At 38.3% G+C, this 20,332-nt stretch overlaps 1 long non-coding RNA gene across 2 annotated transcripts in view; it reads left to right on the forward strand.

Annotated features, from left to right (window-relative positions):
• Window positions 1-20,332, forward strand: part of LOC148216424 (uncharacterized) — a 46,227-nt gene that overhangs the window by 12,838 nt on the left and 13,057 nt on the right. The gene's annotated exons all lie outside the window — the stretch shown is intronic.

Raw genomic sequence — 20,332 nt, forward strand, 5'->3', positions numbered from 1 at the left:
AGAGCATGCAGGAGGGTACATACATATGTAAAGACATAGGACTGAGACAGCAAGTGGACACTTGCCAGCTGACTGTTAGTATGAGGGTGGAAGAAGTGCTGAGGGGGTTGAGTAGGATCTGTCCTATGAATGTAGGTTGTGGTGGTGGATCACCTGGTGGACATATTTGGATAACACTTTGAGACTCACTTGGGTAGAAGATGTTTGTTTTGAGTTCTAAGTTGAGAAAGTTCTCTCTTTCTCTCTCTCTCTCTGTGTACAGTATTCTATAGTATCCTGTGTTCTATTTTTTCCTTAAAAAGTAGCTTCAAAAGAAATGTCCCAGATATGTGATGGCCGCAGTGAATTTAGTTAGTTTGAATAATATTTTCAATGGAGAAAGTGAAGAGGGTCTGCATCTAGTTGATATGTGCTGTTTATTCCAACATTGTTTTTGAAATGTAATGTTTTTATCTATATTGTCCAAGATTAAATACCTCTTTTAAACATGCACAAGGTGTTGCTCAATTTATGATGATCATGAAAATTATATGATATCTGATTTGCAAGGATTTTTCTTGCAGATCATAGATTGTGTTTAAATGGGATATAAAAGATAAAAGAGAACAGGCAACAAGTATGTAGGTTCAGAAGGAGATGTAAAGACATGAAGTTGATAGAATACAGAAGGTTCATCTCAGATTCCCTATAATTATCTATCATCAGACATTTCCTTGTTATTGTTATTTTTCTGATAATGCCATATTCTGTAGAAAGAGTAGTATTTTGTCTCCAAAGCCATATTATTGACCTCTAGACTTCATGTCTGTAGCACACTTTCTGACAATGTAGCATTCTCTTTTCCCCCCTGTAAAATTACTTTCTCATTCATAACTGATTAGCCATTATCTTTCTTTCTCATTCACTGTCTCTGTTTCTCATAATTCCTTGTGTTATTCATTACATAATGGTTTATGCTTGGTGTTCCAATGTAAAGGGCACCTTCCTGTTTCTTTCCCATATTCTAACAGAGCTGAAAATAAACAGGAAAGTGTTGCTGAGCTGAAACTGCCAACTTCAGCATTCTGATTTTCCAAGCTGTTGTTGAACAAGTTCTTCTCTGGATTGCAAACACATTTGAAAGGCATCCTTGCTGCCATAGAATAATGGTTTGCCCACCACCTATACAGGTGTGAGCTAAAACACAGATAATTAAAATAAAAGATTCTGGTGATGCCAAAGATACTGATGGAGAACTGTAATTGGCAGTGAGGACTGCTACCTATTTAGAGAAAGAAACGAAGGAGGAAAATAAAGAATTCACTTGACCAAGAATCTTGCAGTACATCTGTATCTGGTAACCACTGTTATCTTGATTGACAGATGAATTATTAAGGGAGGAAATATAAGAAATACTAATAAATTATTAGTAAGAAATTACTAAAAATAGATTAGTAATTATGGCAGGAATTTTTTAAAAAAAAAGGTTCTTCAACTTTCCCCCCCTACTTCTATACTTCCTTGCTTTGGGGAAACTGTTGAAAGCCTATTTTTCAAGTTGACTTCCAACAGTATTTGAGAAATGAGCATCTATTCCTTTAATCAGTGGTAGACTGTACATAACAATGCTCTGGTGAATGAAGAGTTAAATTTAGTAGGAAAGACCATCTGCTAGCTTAAGCTGCTTGGAAAGAAATTCCTGCTGTTTTATTGCTAAAATTGCTGCTTGTAGATGGAAGGCCTCTGCCCCATTTGTGTTTCATGCCTAAAATAAACACTCTAATTATTTTCTAAGTGAGTGGGACCTTACTTACTCTAAGCAAAAAACTGAACACCAGTTATAATATAGTACTATGGATAATAATATTTTCGGATTCGCTTGTTCTTTACACACACACAAACACACATCTGGAAGCTATAGCCGGTACAGAATACAGTGGCACAGGCAGTTAAGTGCAGTCCTTGATCAGCACATGTTACACCTCTGCTCTGTGAGCTGTGTTGGTTGCTATTTTGCTTGCATGTTCAGTTCAACCTATAAACCCCTTCATGGCATAGGGGTGGGTTATTTGAGGGATCACTTCTTCTCAACTATGTTTACTTCCCCCATTAGTTCTGACAGAAGTGGCATGCTCCAGGTTTTTTCTGCTAAGGAATGCCATCTGGCAGGCCCAGGAAGAGGGCCTTTTCTATCATGGCATCCACTCTTTGAAATATAATTCCTCCAGAGATTGGATTGGCCCCTACCCTGTTGTCCTCTCAAAAGGCCATAAAGTCTTGGGTTTGTCACTGGGCCTGGGGGTCAAGAGGTGTGGCTGACCCATACATTTGGTTTTGAACAGGTTTTTTTTTTAAAAAAAAATCCAGGCTGCTGTTCCTATGTGTTTTGTTTTTCTGTTTTGTATGTTTTTATATTTTCTTTTAACATTATTAGCTGGCCAGAATCATGAATTTGAGATGGGCAGCCATATAAAATGAATGAATGAATGAATGAATGAATGAATGAATGAATGAATGAATGAATGAATGAATGAATGGATTTCTTTTTCTTCCCATTTTGTTCCTGAATCCTGTATGTAACCAGAAGAAACTTACTAGTGTAGACACTGCCCAGTAAGATAGAATCATTACAACAGAGCTCCTTAAGAATTTTGATATCACCCTGCTCTCTTCGCAAAGAGTATAGGATAATATCATTTATCCTTATATTTTATAATACCTTACTATCATACTGCTGTATTACTGCTCCTGTTTCCCATAAATACAGTATGCAGTATGAATTAACACAGGACAAATCACCAGTCTTTTCACCATAATGAAGCTACATCAATCCTGTTTTGGATTTTGCATTCCACAACACGGCATTTCTTGAATAGCTTTCCAAAATCAGGTATTGCCACACTGCTCAGCTGATTTTGAGTAAAGCTGATTCTCAAATGTACATGTTGTTCACAATAGGCATTGAATCCTAGCTGAACAAGATGTGAGTTTTGATGTGGAACAATACTTCTATCAGAGCCATATAGCAAATATAAATATGGGTAGACAATGTAGTTGGAAATGATAGGAGTCAAATATTGAAAAGTACATTCATTTTCACCTATCTGAAATGGCTTAAAAGTATATTCAACTTATACTTTTGCCTAATGCACTTCTTAGCAGAGCCCATTTGGGAGACTTCATATATGATGTGGATTATTGCAATCCAGCTTGCTCAATAAAGAAGAAAATGTCACTTAAATTGGACATCTATGAGGATAATCCATGCTATTATTATATTATGGAGACATGACCACCTGTTCTCTCAGCATAAAAGATGGTTGTTGGTCCAGTAGGGTCAATGACATAGTATAGTAACTGGCATCCCAGGAATTTGGAACTCGTACTCTAATATATATGGATGAGAAACATTAGTTGTCTTCTTTGAACAATTATAAGTTGTGGGATACTGGAAATATATACCAGTTCATAACATTTTGGTATTCTGAGTTCTATAGAAGTTCTCTTTAGGACAAGCCCCCGCCCCAAACTCTGATGAAGATGTTATTTTTGTTGACCCCTGACAAAAGATACAAGTGACACTGAAACACTCTTCAAATGAAGAGTAACTAGCTGACTGCTTTTCAGAATCCTTCTATAAAAGGTATTCTTTCACTTCGAGAAATGTACTGGTTAAGAGAAAGTAATCTAAGAACTGTTTATGTGAGATGGAACTGACTGATGGTGATTTTGTCAAAGCTAATGGTCTTCAAGTGGTACTCCAGATGTTTTGCAATTGCACCTAAGGCACCTACTATTGGTACTATCTTTGCTTTCTTTTGCCATAGTTGATCTACTGTCCGTCAACATCGCTGCGTGGATGAAGGCATGTTTCATTTTTTATTATTTTTCTGGCCTCCCTATCCAGGGCTTTTAGTTCAGCTTGAATCCAATCCATTTTTCCAGTTGTATATCTATTGACTGGAATTGCCCAGGTTTTAATCGCCTTGATGGTATTTCTTCCACTGAGTTTGGACTTTAAGATCTTCACTCTTCTGATGTATTCACTAGTAACCTTCTTCTTGACTTCAGTGTGCTTGATGTTGTCAGCCTGAAGGATGCCTGGGTGTCTGTATGGAACTTCTTCATCCAGACTCTTGATATTTTTTTTCCATTGGGCAACTTGATTCCTTCAGTTTTTATTATTTTTCCCTTGTTGATGGTCAGGGTGGCACATTTGTCCAATCCAAACTCCATTGTGATATCTTCGTTGTATATTTGGACAGTGTTGAGCAGCAATTCCATTTCAGATGGTGGTATTATGGTTGGTCACACAGTCACCCAGATGTTTAGTCTGGATTTGTCATTTTTATCCACCTATCGAGTCCTTCCCAAGGGTCTGGGATAAGCAAATGTTGTTTGATGGTGCTAAAGGTATAATTGCAGGATATAAGCTGTTCTAAATAAAGCTGCCTTTTGCAACTGACTGGTGGTGATTTTATTATTATTATTATTATTATTATTATTATTATTATTATCATCATCATCATCATCATCATCATCATCATCATCATCATCAAGGACATCAACCACAATATCCTAACGTGATTTAATGCTGAGCTGCTTTTTGTGAACACTTTTTTTTTAAAGGGGGAATATTATTATATTGGGGAATCTTAATGTTTATGAGTTGTAAGCACCTCCCTTCCCACTCAGCATAGGCATTGATGCATTCCACAACATGGCATTTCTTGAATATATTAGGAGTATGAGTTCCAAATTCCTGGGATGCCAGTTACTATACTATGTCATTGACCCTACTGGACCAACAACCATCTTTTATGCTGAGAGAACAGGTGGTCATGTCTCCATAATATAATAATAGCATGGATTATCCTCATAGATGTCCAATTTAAGTGACATTTTCTTCTTTATTGAGCAAGCTGGATTGCAATAATCCACATCATATATGAAGTCTCCCAAATGGGCTCTGCTAAGAAGTGCATTAGGCAAAAGTATAAGTTGAATATACTTTTAAGCCATTTCAGATAGGTGAAAATGAATGTACTTTTCAATATTTGACTCCTATCATTTCCAACTACATTGTCTACCCATATTTATATTTGCTATATGGCTCTGATAGAAGTATTGTTCCACATCAAAACTCACATCTTGTTCAGCTAGGATTCAGTGCCTATTGTGAACAACATGTACATTTGAGAATCAGCTTTACTCAAAATCAGCTGAGCAGTGTTGCAGTACCTGATTTTGGAAAGCTAAATAGGATTAGGTCTGACTAGTACTTGTATGCTAGATTGGAAGGATCTCCCCCCCCCTTTCCCCCCCCCCCCACACACACACACAATCCCCAGTTAGCATTCTGACTTGGAACTGTCAGTGTTGTACTCCTAACCTATATGGAAGCACCAAGATGGGGAAAACTGGACTATGAGATCTCTGTTCCGTATTCCAAAATGCACATTTGCTTGCAAATCCATGGGATTTACATACATATGACCAAATACATATTGGAGTTGATTGTTAATATTATGCTGCGATTCTTTTTCCTCACTGAAAAAAAGTTCCAGTTTATTTATTTTATCTCAGCTGTTCTCTCCTAATCTTCATTCAGATACCATCTCCCCAGTAAAAGTCTGAGAACTATATAAAGCAGTAATATATGAATAACATTTCATTTTGGTTAAAATGTCCATTATGCTATAGTTTTACAGTATAATTAGATGGCAAAAACATTGTAACATATAGAATAGGCGATAATGGGAAGTGGATGAAATGTCAGAAAGGAAGAAAAGAAAAAAAAATACAGAAGGGCAGAGTAGAAATGTGCATGTCTGTGTGCGTATGAGCATCACATGTAATGTATAGTGCTACAACCCATATTAAAGACAGAGGATGACCAGAATTTTATAACTTATTTTTTTTTCATTGTTTAAAATGTGGATATTCTTTTCTTCATCTAAACAGAATTTAAAGGTAAAGATGTCCTCTAGACAAGTTTAATTTCTGGTAATTATTTCCATTTATAGTTTTATTTGTCAACAGTACATTGCCTTTGGAGGTAGGGGAGAGGGGGAAAAAAAAAGACTTATCCATCTAGCCTTCCACCTTAGTCAAGTATTAATCAAGACTTTATCTACTTAGTTTCTATGACCAAGCAAGTTCAGTCAACTGCTGCCATCTGCTAACTCAGTTTAATAAACAATACTGGGTAACCAGCTGCTGTTGGTTCTTCCCAATCATCATTTATCAGGCTACCTTGAAATGTTGTCATACTAGTGGTCATTATATGTATTTATGTATGTATATGTGTGTGTGTGTGTGTGCGTGTGTATGTATGTATGTGTGTAATCTTGAAGGTAAAGCCTGTCTTACTACTGACATTTGTAAGCTGCTGTGGGAGCCGTTCATGATCATATCTATAATAATAAATACATAACAACACTGCTGATAAATAACAGGTAAAAGATAAAACAAATAATACTTATAATGCCTAGTTAAAAAAAAATCTAATCATCCAAATAAATAAAACTGTTATGGTCCACATTTGGAAGTTGGGATTAGATTAAATGACTCTCTCATTTAACTTCTCTCACATTCACATTTTTTCCCAAGAAGAAGTTTGTTCTGTTTCCAAATTTGCTATTAAAAAAAAAAATTCCAAGAAAAAGTATCTGCATTTCATATAGTTTTTCCATCACCCAATACGTATGTATGTATGTATGTATGTATGTATGTATGTATGTATGTATGTATTTATATATATTTATATCCATTTTATGTGTGATGTACTCAAATTTCCTAGTTGCTCATTTTTAAAAATATCTTCCCACACGTGTCTATGTCAAAATTCAGTAAAGCGGAAAAGCTGAAGAATAATTAGGTTCCAATTTGTGCATTAGGTCAGAACCAAGAGGTCATCTCTGTAGCTGACATCCATCTCACCTTAAACAGAAAATATTACAGATGTCCTGAGAGCAGGACTAGGCAGCTTCCAGTCCCATTTTTGCAGACTTCAGAGCTCCTGCAGGTTGTGCCAAACTGACAGTTTCATCAGTACCACTCCCCCCCCCCATTATTTTAAAATTAATTAAGAAAATAAATGTTGGTCAAATAAATAAATGTCAAGGCATTCAAGTGTCTGAAAGTAAGCAAAGGCACTTTGAATTGGCCTTGGAAAGGAGTGGCTGAATGGCAAAACTCTTAAGTGGAGAATACATCATTTGTCTCAATCAAAACGTTAGTAACTGAATTCAATAAAAAAAAACACAAAGTTTTCAGTGCAAACTGTCTTCAGAATTAGGCTCACGGATAATGCACTACAGTAATCCAAATGGGATATCTCTGGGTTCCTTTCTTAACACACCATCAATGGCTGGTAGAAAACATTCTTTACTACGGAGACCACTTAGCTTCAAGGCAGGATGCTGCACCCAGAACCCCTTTGATGACAAGCTGTTGCTTTGGGTAAGGATAGTGCAATGGGTAGCTAGCTAGACTTCATTATGGATGAAGGCCATAACTAAACACCCTGAACAATTATCGCCCATAATAAAATAGATTAATATAAAGACAACAGAGGTTTATGAACTACAACTGATGAGGAAGCTGGATTACCAGGTTTACTGGTATCCCTTTGACACCTGCTCTTCCATTGTACATGCTGACATCATAGACAGTATCAGCTAGCTGTCTGAAAGTAAGACAGAGAGAAGGATTTCACCTGAGTATGTTATTTAAAAGGATATAATAAGCTTGCTACATAGATCCTTATAACCACCCTATAATGTCAGACTTCCCAGCTGTTTTGACTTCCCCTATGCCATAGGAGGAACAACACTCCCCAGAAGAAAGCCTTGAAAATCTACTTTCGAACAAAGTGAGGCTAAGAAAAGAATCTATGATTGTTGGGCAGTTCCAAGATGGTAGGTAGCTGATTTAGCTAGATTTAATTAGCTGCAGACTCTGAGTCAGTTAGGTCTAAATGTTGTTACAGACTTGATTCATTTTCCTGTTTAACATTCAGGACTTAAAAAGCACCCCACCTTGTTCCTAGCTGATGTTCAGCAAAGCTCTGAGGTACAATATATATGACACAGATGTTTGAAAGTCTGTTGTCAGACTAACTTGTTGGATTTGAGCACTTAGGCTTAAAAAGGCTATATGATATAGCTCGGTAAAAGTTGATTCTCAGAAGCCCTCCAGGAATTGACAAGTACAGCTACTGAAATTCTCTTCCCATTGGACATTCTTGCCATTGGGTGGGAGTTGCAATGTTTGGAGGGCACTTGATTACTGAATTGATTAAAAAGCCAAAGTACAAATCTCCATTCAACCATGAAACTCACTGGATAACTTTAAGGTAGCCCTTATTACCCAGCCTAATTCTACTCCAGAGGAACAAGCTATCTTGAAGCCTTTAGATCATAAATGATTATGAATGTATCCAATAAATAAATCATAGAGTATTTTTGAATATGCAGTTGAAAATGTAATGAGAAGAGTGTGATGTATTTGTCCTAGAGAGGACAATCACACAAAAAAGATAGGAGATTTGAAAGAAATAGACTGGTCAATAGCACTGAAAGCAACAGCAAATCAAGCAAAGTAGCCTCATAATTTAATGGATGAATGCAGAGAACTAAAACAAATGTAATGGAAAGAATTGGACATTCTACCATTTGAAAATCCTTCAGCATGGACCTGTCTTGTGCAGAAACTGTGCAATCAGCCAGAGTGGGGAAAATAAGTGTGGAGGAGCATTCAAATTTTGATTGAATTGTTTTGATTGATTTGTTTTGGGCTGTGGGATGGAAAGCCCAAACTCCCTTGTGGATTGAAAGCAATCTCCATAAATGGTTATGCATTATTATACCTGCTCTGCAAACTCAGCAACATTATAGGGAGCCATAAGTTATTCCTTCATATAGGACTTTTTACATGTTTCTTTCTTCTTCTGCAAACAGAAGTTCCTGCAAACTGTTAAGATGTTCTTTCAATATATGAAATGAGTTGTATGAATCTCCTCCTGTGAACTGCATTGCCAATGTTACTAGAAGGCTGCTTGCCATCCCCTCTAGTCCCCTCCCACATGATGCTTCTTTCCCTGCTTCCTATTTCCTTTTGCCTGGATAGGTGAACACACTTATATACAAAACAAAGGGTTGCAATTCCAATCAATTTTAGTTTTTAAGATAGTTTGTGGGACCCACTTGGGGCCCAGAGGCGTTTTTGAAAATAAAGATCATGCTAGCTGATATTTTGCTTTGCAGAAAGGTTTCCTTTTCCTTTTCCTTTTCCTTTTCCTTTTCCTTTTTCTTTTCCTTTTCCTTTTCCTTTTCCTTTTCCTTTTCCTTTTCCTTTTCCTAGCATAAGGTAAGATGGTATATGGAGGGCTGTTGGGCATCAAGAAAGGGGTCCACAGCATAGTGTTAGCCCTTGGAGGTAGTCCAGCAAGAAGCACAACTGAGAGTACTAGCTCTATCTTTATTGTAAGGTTACATTAATAGAATCTTGCAAGACTGAAAGTATTTCTCCCCTCCTCTCCTTTTACTGTCTGGAAAACTAGGGAGGGTCCCTTCTGAAATGCTTCCCATGCCTCCTAAACTTCTGTGGACTGAGATATCCTTTACATGCTGCTTGTCCAGTTTGCGGCTTTTCCTCTTGTCTCCCAAGATTATTCCCGCATACCATTACATACTGGCACCTTGGGACACTATGCAGAGGATCCCAGATACAAATGATCAACAAGAAAGTTAAGAAAGATTCAAAAGCAAGAGAGTTTTATCCTTTACAAAGTATTCAGTTGCAGCAAAGAGATATGTAGTAGCTTGCTGAATTATTAAAGGTTAATGGCAATCGACAACATAAATTAACATTAGTATGTTTTGCAGTTTAATGCTGAGGTCTAATAATGTTTGCTTACTTCTCTACTATTCTGCAGAATGTAGTCATTTACTAAGTCTTCTCTGCCATTGTTGTGAATTAGCAAATTTTCAGTCTAGAACTAGTCTGTTGAGAATACAGAACAGCATATTACTGCTTTTTATTAAAGCATGACTCAGAAAGTAATTAGCAAGCTCTGCTATCACAAATACTGAAATGAAGCAAATCCATCTTTGGAACTGTTCCCCATGTACGACTATATTCTTCCTTTATTGTCACTCTGTTTTACATCTTCTACATTTATATGGATTTTATTTGCACAAAAATCAGAGATGAGGATATTCAAGGTTTATGTAAAGAACAACATTTAGATGCTTACAAACAGCTACTTGGTTCAATGCCCAAACCCTTGGAAACATTTTTGTGTGATCCTTACTGTTGCTATCCTCACCATTTGCAGTGTACTTTATAAGCCAACCAGCACTCAGAAAGAAACAAATGAGCAGAAAAATCAACATAAGGCAGCTCTCTACTCCCTATCCCAGTTCTTACCTCTGGTAAGATTTGTTTCATGGTGGTGGTGGTAGAGGAAATCCTCCCATTCTGCTTATTTTAAGGTAGCAAAGTGGTGGTTAGGCACTGTAGTTCCTACACTTAGTAATTCCATGAAATTGTGGGAAGATATTAACCTCAGCAGGGAGGTGTGATAGCTGCCAGCTCAGGAGGCAGCATAGTATCATAGAGTTGGAAGGGAGCATTTAGTATACAGTATTGTCCAACTCCCCTTCTATATAATTCATGAATCTATTCTAGTCCACTCAGTTTGTGGTTATCTGCAAATCTGGGAAAAAAATCATTTCACCATTTCCTACAAGTCATTAATAAATTGTTAGAGACATAAGGACTTAGAATTGAACCCACTCCTTCAAAGCCTGTCTCCAATTTGTTGAGGAACATTTTATGAGCATGTTTTGAATGTGATTTTCGAACCAGCTATGCATCCATTTAATTGCTATTCTACCCAACTCATACTTAACTAACTTGCTGGTCTACTTATCATTGGATACTGGGTTAAATTTGCAGGTCAAGATGTATTATGTTTGCAGCAAACCTATACTCTATTAAAGATGTTACCATCCCCCTTTCCCCCTAAAACATAAGTTTAATCTTGAAGGATTTGTTCTTGAAAAATCTACACTTTGTGTGAAGGTGCTTAAAGATTTCTCTCTTTATAGTTCTACTGTGAAATCTTTCCAGCTATCAATGACAGACTGCCTGGTCTATCCTTTTCTCCACTTTTTGAAAGGACATCATTTTCTCTCTACAGGCATCTGAATCTTTTACAGGTCTTTAGAAAGTTAGATTTTCTACCAATGGAAAGCTACCTATCTTGTAGCTCAGGAACTAATACAGAGAGACAGTTCTTGGAATTTCCCTTAGCCACAGCCAAACCTAGAGTTAATCAGCTCAGATATGAAATATATAAGATATACATAAAATTCCCCTCTCACCCCTATGGGTGGTACGTGTCTTCCTCAATCTCGGGTCCTCTACCAGAGGCCTGGGAGTTTGAGGGTTCTGCGCAGTATCTTAGCTGTTCCTAGCACTGCACTCTTCTGGACAGAGAGCTCTGATGTTGCTCCTGGGATCTGTTGGAGCCATTCTCCCAGCTTAGGAGTCACAGCCCCAAGTGCTCCTACCACCACTGGGACCACTTTGGCCTTTACTTTCCACATCCCCCCTATTTCCTCCTTCAGGCCCTGGTACTTCTCTAGCTTCTCATGCTCCTTCTTCCTGATGTTGCTGTCACTTGGCACTGCTACATCTATCTCTACGGCTGTCTTCTGGTCTTTGTCTACTACCACGATGTCTGGTTGATTGGCCAGAACCTGCCTGTCCATCTGGATCTGGAGGTTCTACAGGATCTTAGCTCTCTTATTCTCCACGACCTTCTGTGGAATCTCCCATCTGGACTTGGGGGGGGGGGTGTAGCCTATACACTGTGCAGATGTTCCTGTACATAATGCCAGCTACTTGGTTGTGTCTAGCCAATACACTGTAGATGTTCCTCTATACAATGCCAGCAGATGTTCCTCTATACAATGCCAACTACTTGGTTGCACTGTTCAGTGTATGCTTCTCCTGCCTGTTCTTACACACTGTCACTATGTGTTGGACCTGGATCTGAGGGCTCTCTGCACAATCTGTACCTTGGGTCCCGTCTAATGTGGTAGACTCCTGCTTCTATAGATCTGGTGCTTAGTGCCTGCTCTTGTGCTGCTATGGTCAGTGCCTCAGTGCTGTCTTTTAGTCTAGGCCTTTCCAGCCACTGATAGATAGATAGATAGATAGATAGATAGATAGATAGATAGATAGATAGATAGATCTTAATAATAATAATAATATAATAATAATAACAAATATATAAGATATAATGGGTTCTCCCTACCACCAAAGGATATTGTATTTTCAGGGGAAAAAAAAACAATGTCAGCATAGTAATGATGGAAGATATTTAAATTATATAGAGATTCCAACTTCTGCATACTAGAGGAGGCAATTGTTTTATTTTGTCCTGCTTATGGTACCTCTAGGCCATCACTCTTCCGGGATGACCTCATATTTGGTCCTGGTTTGCTCCATCACATATTTCCAGTATCCATACAGCTTAGGATTAGGATGTTGGGCACAATAGGACATTTTACCTGAATCTAGCCTACCTAGATAGGCTTCTGCCTATCTAGGGTATAGAAAAGAACCCAGCCTTAAGGAATAGCTGATCCCCTGATGTAAAGATGACCCCAATCCTATTAAGGTTCAACAAAAGGAGGAAAAGGTCATCTTACATTGGGCTTTTGGATATCAGTACACATATAGGGACATCTACTGCTGTGTTACTTTACCAGTTGTGTTTATTTATTATATTCTTATAGCTTTTATTATTCTATAGGTTGCTTTTTATTATTTTTCCATATTGCTTTCATCTTTGTGAGCAGCCCAGAGATTTATGACTGGACAGCACAGAAATTATGTAGAACAAATGAACAAACCCACAAATCTGTATGTTAAGATCATAGAGATATTTTAAAAAAGTATACAAAAAGTGTACAATTGAGCATATTACTGTGACACCCATACTCCTAGTTGTCCTAGATCCTATCTTATACTGTCTTTCCTAATCAAAAGACAAACTTTGGACAATGCTAGCACAAATACTCTTGCCCTCTACTTTGTAGGAAGGGTGAAATGCAAATATAACATTCAATATATGCTTGTAATAATTTAATCTTATGGCATTGATTCATCTAATTGTGTTTGCCAATGTTAACTTCTGTTTTTCTCCATTGGCTACTATCTATCTATCTATCTATCTATCTATCTATCTATCTATCTATCTATCTATCTATCTATCTACCTACCTACCTACCTACCTACCTACCTACCTACCTACCTACCTTTGTTTTTGGGGATTTTTTTTTCTGTTGATATTCTGTAATGAACAGTATTTGAAAGAAGAAATTGTACAAGGAAAAAGAAAATCAAATAAATTCATAGGCTGCAGATATTGCAGTACTGAGAAAAATACGATATGAAATAACAGCCTCAAAATTGGCAATGTGTCACTGTTACATGGATATGTTACTATTCTTAAAAATAGATTCTGTCTGAATTTCCTATATTCTATCATTGTATGCACAGAGCCTCCCAGCCAGAGAACAATGTCCACAGTATTTGTACCTTTTGATAGGACATTCTGCCTTCATCTAGTACAACAGGAGACCAGAGATCTCTAGATTCCAAATAAGGTCTGGTTTGAGAAAGAGGAATTTGAGCAGCAGGTAAAGATTTCTGAGGAACTTCACTCCCTCCCACCACCCTGCTTTTCTCTCTTTCATTAACTGGATCCATAACTCCCAGACAATGTTGCATGACAAAACTCTCAATATTTGAACCTCTTAATCTTGTAATACAGTTACTGTTTTTTTGTTTAAGTGCATTTGGAAATGAAATATATTTTAATAATGCAACTTATTAATAAAAACAGATATTAAAGGTATAATAAAGGTACAATCATATGGTCATGAACTAATATCCTGGGAACCAGAGTTTCTTCTTTAAGAGCAGAATGTTATCAAAATCTTTTATTATGATCATAGTTCAAAAATGTCTCATCCTGGAGTCTGAAAAAGTGACATCAGATTCACCATCCTATCTCTATGCCACTCAAGAAGTCCATTTCTTTTCATTTCCTGTAAGCCAGCCAGAAATTTTCAGATGAAGAAGTTACTTCCGTTATGTATCTTTTCTTTTATGTTTTAATCTATATGGTATCAGTAGATGCAGAGTAACCAACATTAAACTTTAATTCTGAGATAATGAGTAGACTATTAGTCACCTCTAATAGAACCTGGGAGTTAGTCTGCCCCAATACATACTTCCTATTTCTATCTTTACAAACTAGTCTGCAGGTGCACGCTTTCAATTCACATTGGTTCTACAAGTCACACATTCCAGGCTGGAAGAGGAGAAACAAAAATCCAACAATTCAGCTTTGATAAGTTTGAAAATTCATCTCCTTTGGCCTTGTTTCTGGAAACTGTGGCAAACAAGATGACTGTTGTTATTATAAAACATGCTCCAAGTAGATTTTGTTCTTCCTGAATTTTAGGTGGCAGTGGGATAGAGGAAGGTCTAGAGAGTGTGTTGGGTGCCTTGGAGAGCTAATGAGGGTGTGAGGTCCCTGCTTCTAGGTCTAATCTCCTGGCTGTAGATTCAGGATGCCAGATTACTGGGAATCATGGTCTTAGGCTGCAGCTACTGCTGAAGGCCAAGATTCTTCTCTTTCACAATTTACTGGAGGAGGAATGAAAAAATCTGGCATGTACTAACATGGCCTGGTTAGACAAAAATGATTGGGGGTAACCTTACTGGAGATCTGCCTGCCAGTTCTCAGTTTTCAGCAGCAGTGATTCCAAGGTCTGGAAAAGGAATGGCAATAACCTTGCAGGAGATGTTCTGCTCCTCAAACTGCTGGAGGTGCCAATATTTGAAGTTGGGCTTTAGGGATAATTTGGGGATTCCACCTATCCTGTTGCCCAGTGAGATTTCTTAAATGACTGCCTACACCTCATTGCTGGTTTGATCAGATGAATTTCTGACTATTATGCAACCCTCAGCATTGTTCACTTCAACATTGATTGAGGCCTATTGGATTATCCAGAGCAGGTGACTTATGGATACAGATGATGACTTGCAGGCACTTGGGAATTTTCCAGAGATATGGTGGGCAATGTGTCCCATTGATCTTTGATATTTAGAAGCAACAAGGGCACTATATGTGATTTCCCCAAGTGGCCTCTGCCTATCCACTGATCCTAGGAGATTCTTTCATTTACTGAGGAAATCCAGAAGACGAAGTGGCAGAAGCAATGCCTGGAGCAAAGTTAACAGAAGGGAAAGAATGAATATGACTGAACCCAAGTACCTGCTCAGATTTAAGACTACACTGTGGACAAATCCACACTGTGTCCTTGCCCTGGGGCAGGATCACCCACTAATTATCACATGTTACCACCTGTATCTTTCATTTGCACCAGAGGCAGCTTTAGGTACTTTTACATGGAAGTAATGTTTTCCTTATTATCCTACCTCCACACACCATCTGTGGACAATGCAATGTGCATGGATGTGCATGGGGGAAGTGGCCTGAAGTGGCAGGTTCCATATTGACAAAGTTGTCACTTGCTATTAGACCACCCCTTTCTATCTGGTCCCTGACTGTCTGTCAGCTGTTATTGGCTGTGAAATGTAACTGAAATGTAATTGGAAAATGCAACGCTTCTAGGATCATTCTTTTTCTTTTTTAAATGGGTTGGTTGATTGGCTGACCTAGAAAATGTATAATCAACTAACCTGTCCATGGCTTAAGGCATGCTGTTGGAAGTGTAATTCAATGGATTTATTTCTTGTACTTGTCTAGCTTACCTGGCAGGGAATACCCTCCCTGTGGCTCCTGCTTCCGGCAGCCCTGGCTTCTCATTTTGTCTCCTCACATAATGTTCTTAGGATAGTCTTGAGGTCTCAAACTGATCCCCACAGCTAACCCTCTTTTTCCAGCTCATCAGCATCATTTATCCAAATTGCTGCATAATTTGGGTGACCCCTAGATGGCAGGTAAGAAATCGAAAATATCCAAATCTTTGCTGCCATCTAGTGATTGATAAGTCAAGCCTTCATTTCAAGGATTTCTTGTTCAGTTCAGTTCAGTTGATAGTATGACAGGAAAGGCAGGCAGGCAGCAGGCAGGAGCAGTGCATTGTGTATGCCAGTTGGAGAAGGCTTTTCATGTGGTGAATTATGTTGAGTGGGGCTAGGACTCATCACGGCCCTTAGAATGTTGTGTGTTTAAAGCCTTACGGACAACAGCATATCACAGACTCTCTCTGAGTATATGGTAAGATTGAACTGAGGAGGCAGCACAATTTCATTGTGGCTCAGAGAAAGTGAGGGAGCATCAGAAAGCAGCCAGGCAGAAGTGGCCAAAGGTGGAAAGGAATCAATACTTCTCGACTCCTTTGGCAGAATGCCACCCAACAGTTGTTCTAAAAGTGGTTCACATACTGTTCGGGGTAGATAGGCAGGAAATCTTCCCCTTGGCTGCCGTAACTTCTTTGCTATTCTCATTACTTGTAAAGTCACTCACATTCACTCTGAGTAGGCCCAACCTGGGCAGCATCTGGAGAGGTCATGTGGGTGATCTGTTGCAAAGTCATCTGGGATCTGCTCGATTTTATGGATTCTGATAATGCAGACATGATTCTAGACAATATGAGCTCTGCTACTAGTGGACTGGATCCATGCCCTTTCTGGATCATCTTCTCAGGCAATTGCATATGTTAAAATAATTGGCTTTTTAATTATTATTTATCATAAGAATATGTCATCATCATCATCATCATCATCATCATCATCATCATCATTATCTTCTACTATGACACTCAGAAAGTGAAGAAAAGGTTTTATAGAGAATGATTCCTTAAACAATTTATTTTAAACAATTTAAACACCTAAGCATCTCTCTCTCTCTCTCTCTCTCTCTCTCTCTCTCTCTCTCTCACTCTCTCTCTGGAGAGATCCAGGAGATCATCTGCCTCCTAGTGTGATGGAATGAAGGCTGCGCTTGGGGAGATAAGCATTTGCTTAGCCCCCAGAAAGAGTGTGGGAAGGTGAAGAGGAGAGATTGGCACCACCCTAAGGAATTTGCAGTGTTTGCTTGCTGGCTTGGGAATTTTGGATTCAGTCTGACAAGACTGATGTCAGGTTCAGCCCAAGGAACTCCACGAGACAGTACAGATTTAGTTCAATACCCTTTATTAGCTTTCACCTTCAAGACAGAATTTTGCTTGTCCACCTGCCTTTTATTGCTTTCTAAGATTGGACATTCACAACCAAGAAAGTGCCAAACTCTAAAAGGCTTATAGAATCCAGCAGCACTTATTCTTTTAGTGGATTAGCATAATTGCACTAACAGTAGAAAAACAGAATTTATTTAATGGTAAATATAAGTTACATTCTACTAAAAAATTTACAACCACATGTCTTTATGTCAAAGGTATGTCTACAGCCAACTCGAACACTACCTATGTACCCTATGTGAGATATGAATGCACAGATGGAGGAGCAAGTTTGTTGTGACATTGTACACTAATATAATATTGGCACTGTATACAGTCAGGTCCAGAAATATTGGGACATCGACACAATTCTAACATCTTTGGCTCTATACACCACCACAATGGATTTGGAATGAAACAAACACAATGTGCGTTAACTGCAGACTGTCAGCTTTAATTTGAGGGTATGTACATCCAACTCAGGTGAACGGTGTAAGAATTACAACAGTTTGCATATGTGCCTCCCGCTTGTTAAGGGACCAAAAGTAATGGGACAATTGGCTTCTCAGCTGTTCCATGGCCAGGTGTGTGATATCCCCTCAGTACCCCAATTACAATGTGCAGATAAAAGGCCCAGAGTTCATTTCAAGTGTGCTATTTGCATGTGGAATCTGTTGCTGTCAACTCTCAAGATGAGATTCAAAGAGCTGTCACTATCAGTGAAGCAAGCCATCATTAGGCTGAAGAAACAAAACAAACCCATCAGAGAGATAGCAAGAATATTAGGCGTGGCCAAAACAACTGTTTGGAACATTCTCAAAAAGAAGGAACGCACCGGTGAGCTCAGCAACACCAAAAGACCCGGGAGACAACGGAAAACAACTGTGGTGGATGACCAAAGAATTCGTTCCCTGGTGAAGAAAACACCCTTCACAACAGTTGGCCAGATCAAGAACACTCTCCAGGAGGTAGGTGTATGTGTGTCAGAGTCAACAATCAAAAGAAGACTTCACCAGAGTGAATACAGAGGGTTCACCACAAGATGTAAACCATTGGTGAGCCTCAAAAACAGGAAGGCCAGATTAGAGTTTGCCAAACGACATCTAAAAGCCTTCACAGTTCTGGAACAACATCCTATGGACAGATGAGACCAAGATCAACTTGTACCAGAGTGATGGGAAGAGAAGAGTATGGAGAAGGAAAGGAACTGCTCATGATCCTAAGCATACCACCTCATCAGTGAAGCATGGTGGTGGTAGTGTCATGGCATGGGCATGTATGGCTGCCAGTGGAACTGGTTCTCTTGTATTTATTGATGATGTGACTGCTGACAAAAGCAGCAGGATGAATTCTGCAGTGTTTCGGGCAATATTATCTGCTCACATTCAGCCAAATGCTGCAGAACCCATTGGACGGCACTTCACAGTACAGATGGACAATGACCCAAAGCATACTGCAAAAGCAACCAAAGAGTTTTTGAAGGGACAGAAGTGGAATGTTATGCAATGGCCAAGTCAGTCACCTGACCTGAATCCCATTGAGCATGCATTTCACTTGCTGAAGACAAAACTGAAGGGAAAATGCCCCAAGAACAAGCAGGAACTGAAGACAGTTGCAGTAGAGGCCTGGCAGAGCATCACCAGGGATGAAACCCAGTGTCTGGTGATGTCTATGCGTTCCAGACTTCAGGCTGTGTTTGGCTGCAACGGATTTGCAACCAAGTATTAAAAAGGGAAAGTTTGATGTATGATTATTATTCTGTCCCATTACTTTTGGTCCCTTAACAAGTGGGAGGCGCATATGCAAACTGTTGTAATTCCTACACCGTTCACCTGAGTTGGATGTACATACCCTCAAATTAAAGCTGACAGTCTGCAGTTAACACACATTGTGTTTGTTTCATTCCAAATCCATTGTGGTGGTGTATAGAGCCAAAGATGTTAGAATTGTGTCGATGTCCCAATATTTCTGGACCTGACTGTATAAGGGAAAGCTTATAAGATGAACCAGGGTGTTCTCTGAGAACATCCCATGAAGAATATAGCCCCCTTTAAGGTTAAGCTAAGGATAAGGAATCTAAGATCTTCCTTAATTATGCCAATACTCCCGCTATTCAATAATTACTTACATTGCTTAATGGTGTCCATGAATTGCAGTTGCTGTGGAAGAAATTATTCTGAGATTTCTAGCAGGAAACAAATGGCTTGTATCAGCAGTTACCTTTAGGTGGCATAAACTGTTCTGTTGATAACTTTTTGTTCAACTTCTTTTCTCCCACTTCCATTTTGCTTTCAAAAAAAATCTCTTTAAGAGATATCGGCAATAAGTAGTTCCAAAAGTACCCAATAGTACCCAATAAATCAGCTTCTTGGAAGATATTTATTATTCATATAGGAAGCTTTTGTAATGTATTTTAATTAATATTCATTCTATCTTAATTAATATTTATACTTTTTTACTGTAATGCACCCAGAGTCGCCCAGCAGCAAGATGGGCGGCAACAAATTTGAAATATAAATAAATAAATAAATTTATAAAATGAAATTATCTTCCCCAGTGATTTTTTTCCCCTCTTGTGTTATGTTTCTATTTCTTCCTTTCACAGATTTTAGGTATGGGGGGAAATGTTCATTTTTAGTTTTCTTGAACAATATATGAAAAGTTGGAACAAGATAGTATTAACATTGCCTCATGTTTTCTTTGCATTTTGTCACTTTGATTTCAGGACTAAGAACATTCTTTAAGGCAGTAACAATGTTCAGTAAATATTCCCATAGTTGAAAGTTTATTTTAAGTCTGTATGAATTTCTGGGATTTTTTTTCAATCACAAATCAAATGCATTAGTCAACTGAGCATAGTAAGTTAATTAATCCATGAGACTATTCATCATATTTCCATGTTAATGTGTGCTTTTCGTTAAGAAAATGCACTTAAGTAGTTATACTGAATACATTTTGTCACTCTCTTTCTCTCTGCGTCCCATCACAACTGGAATGTTTTAAAATCCATTTATTCCGAAAATTGTTAAAGTTGTGATATAAATTTGATCTTCAGAATTTAAAATATTTCCAATGTT

The sequence above is a fragment of the Python bivittatus genome, unplaced genomic scaffold, assembly GCF_059951505.1.
Source record: "Python bivittatus isolate LINGU-HERP-01145 unplaced genomic scaffold, Pbiv_v1 ctg000060_np1212, whole genome shotgun sequence".
NCBI lineage: Eukaryota > Metazoa > Chordata > Lepidosauria > Squamata > Pythonidae > Python > Python bivittatus.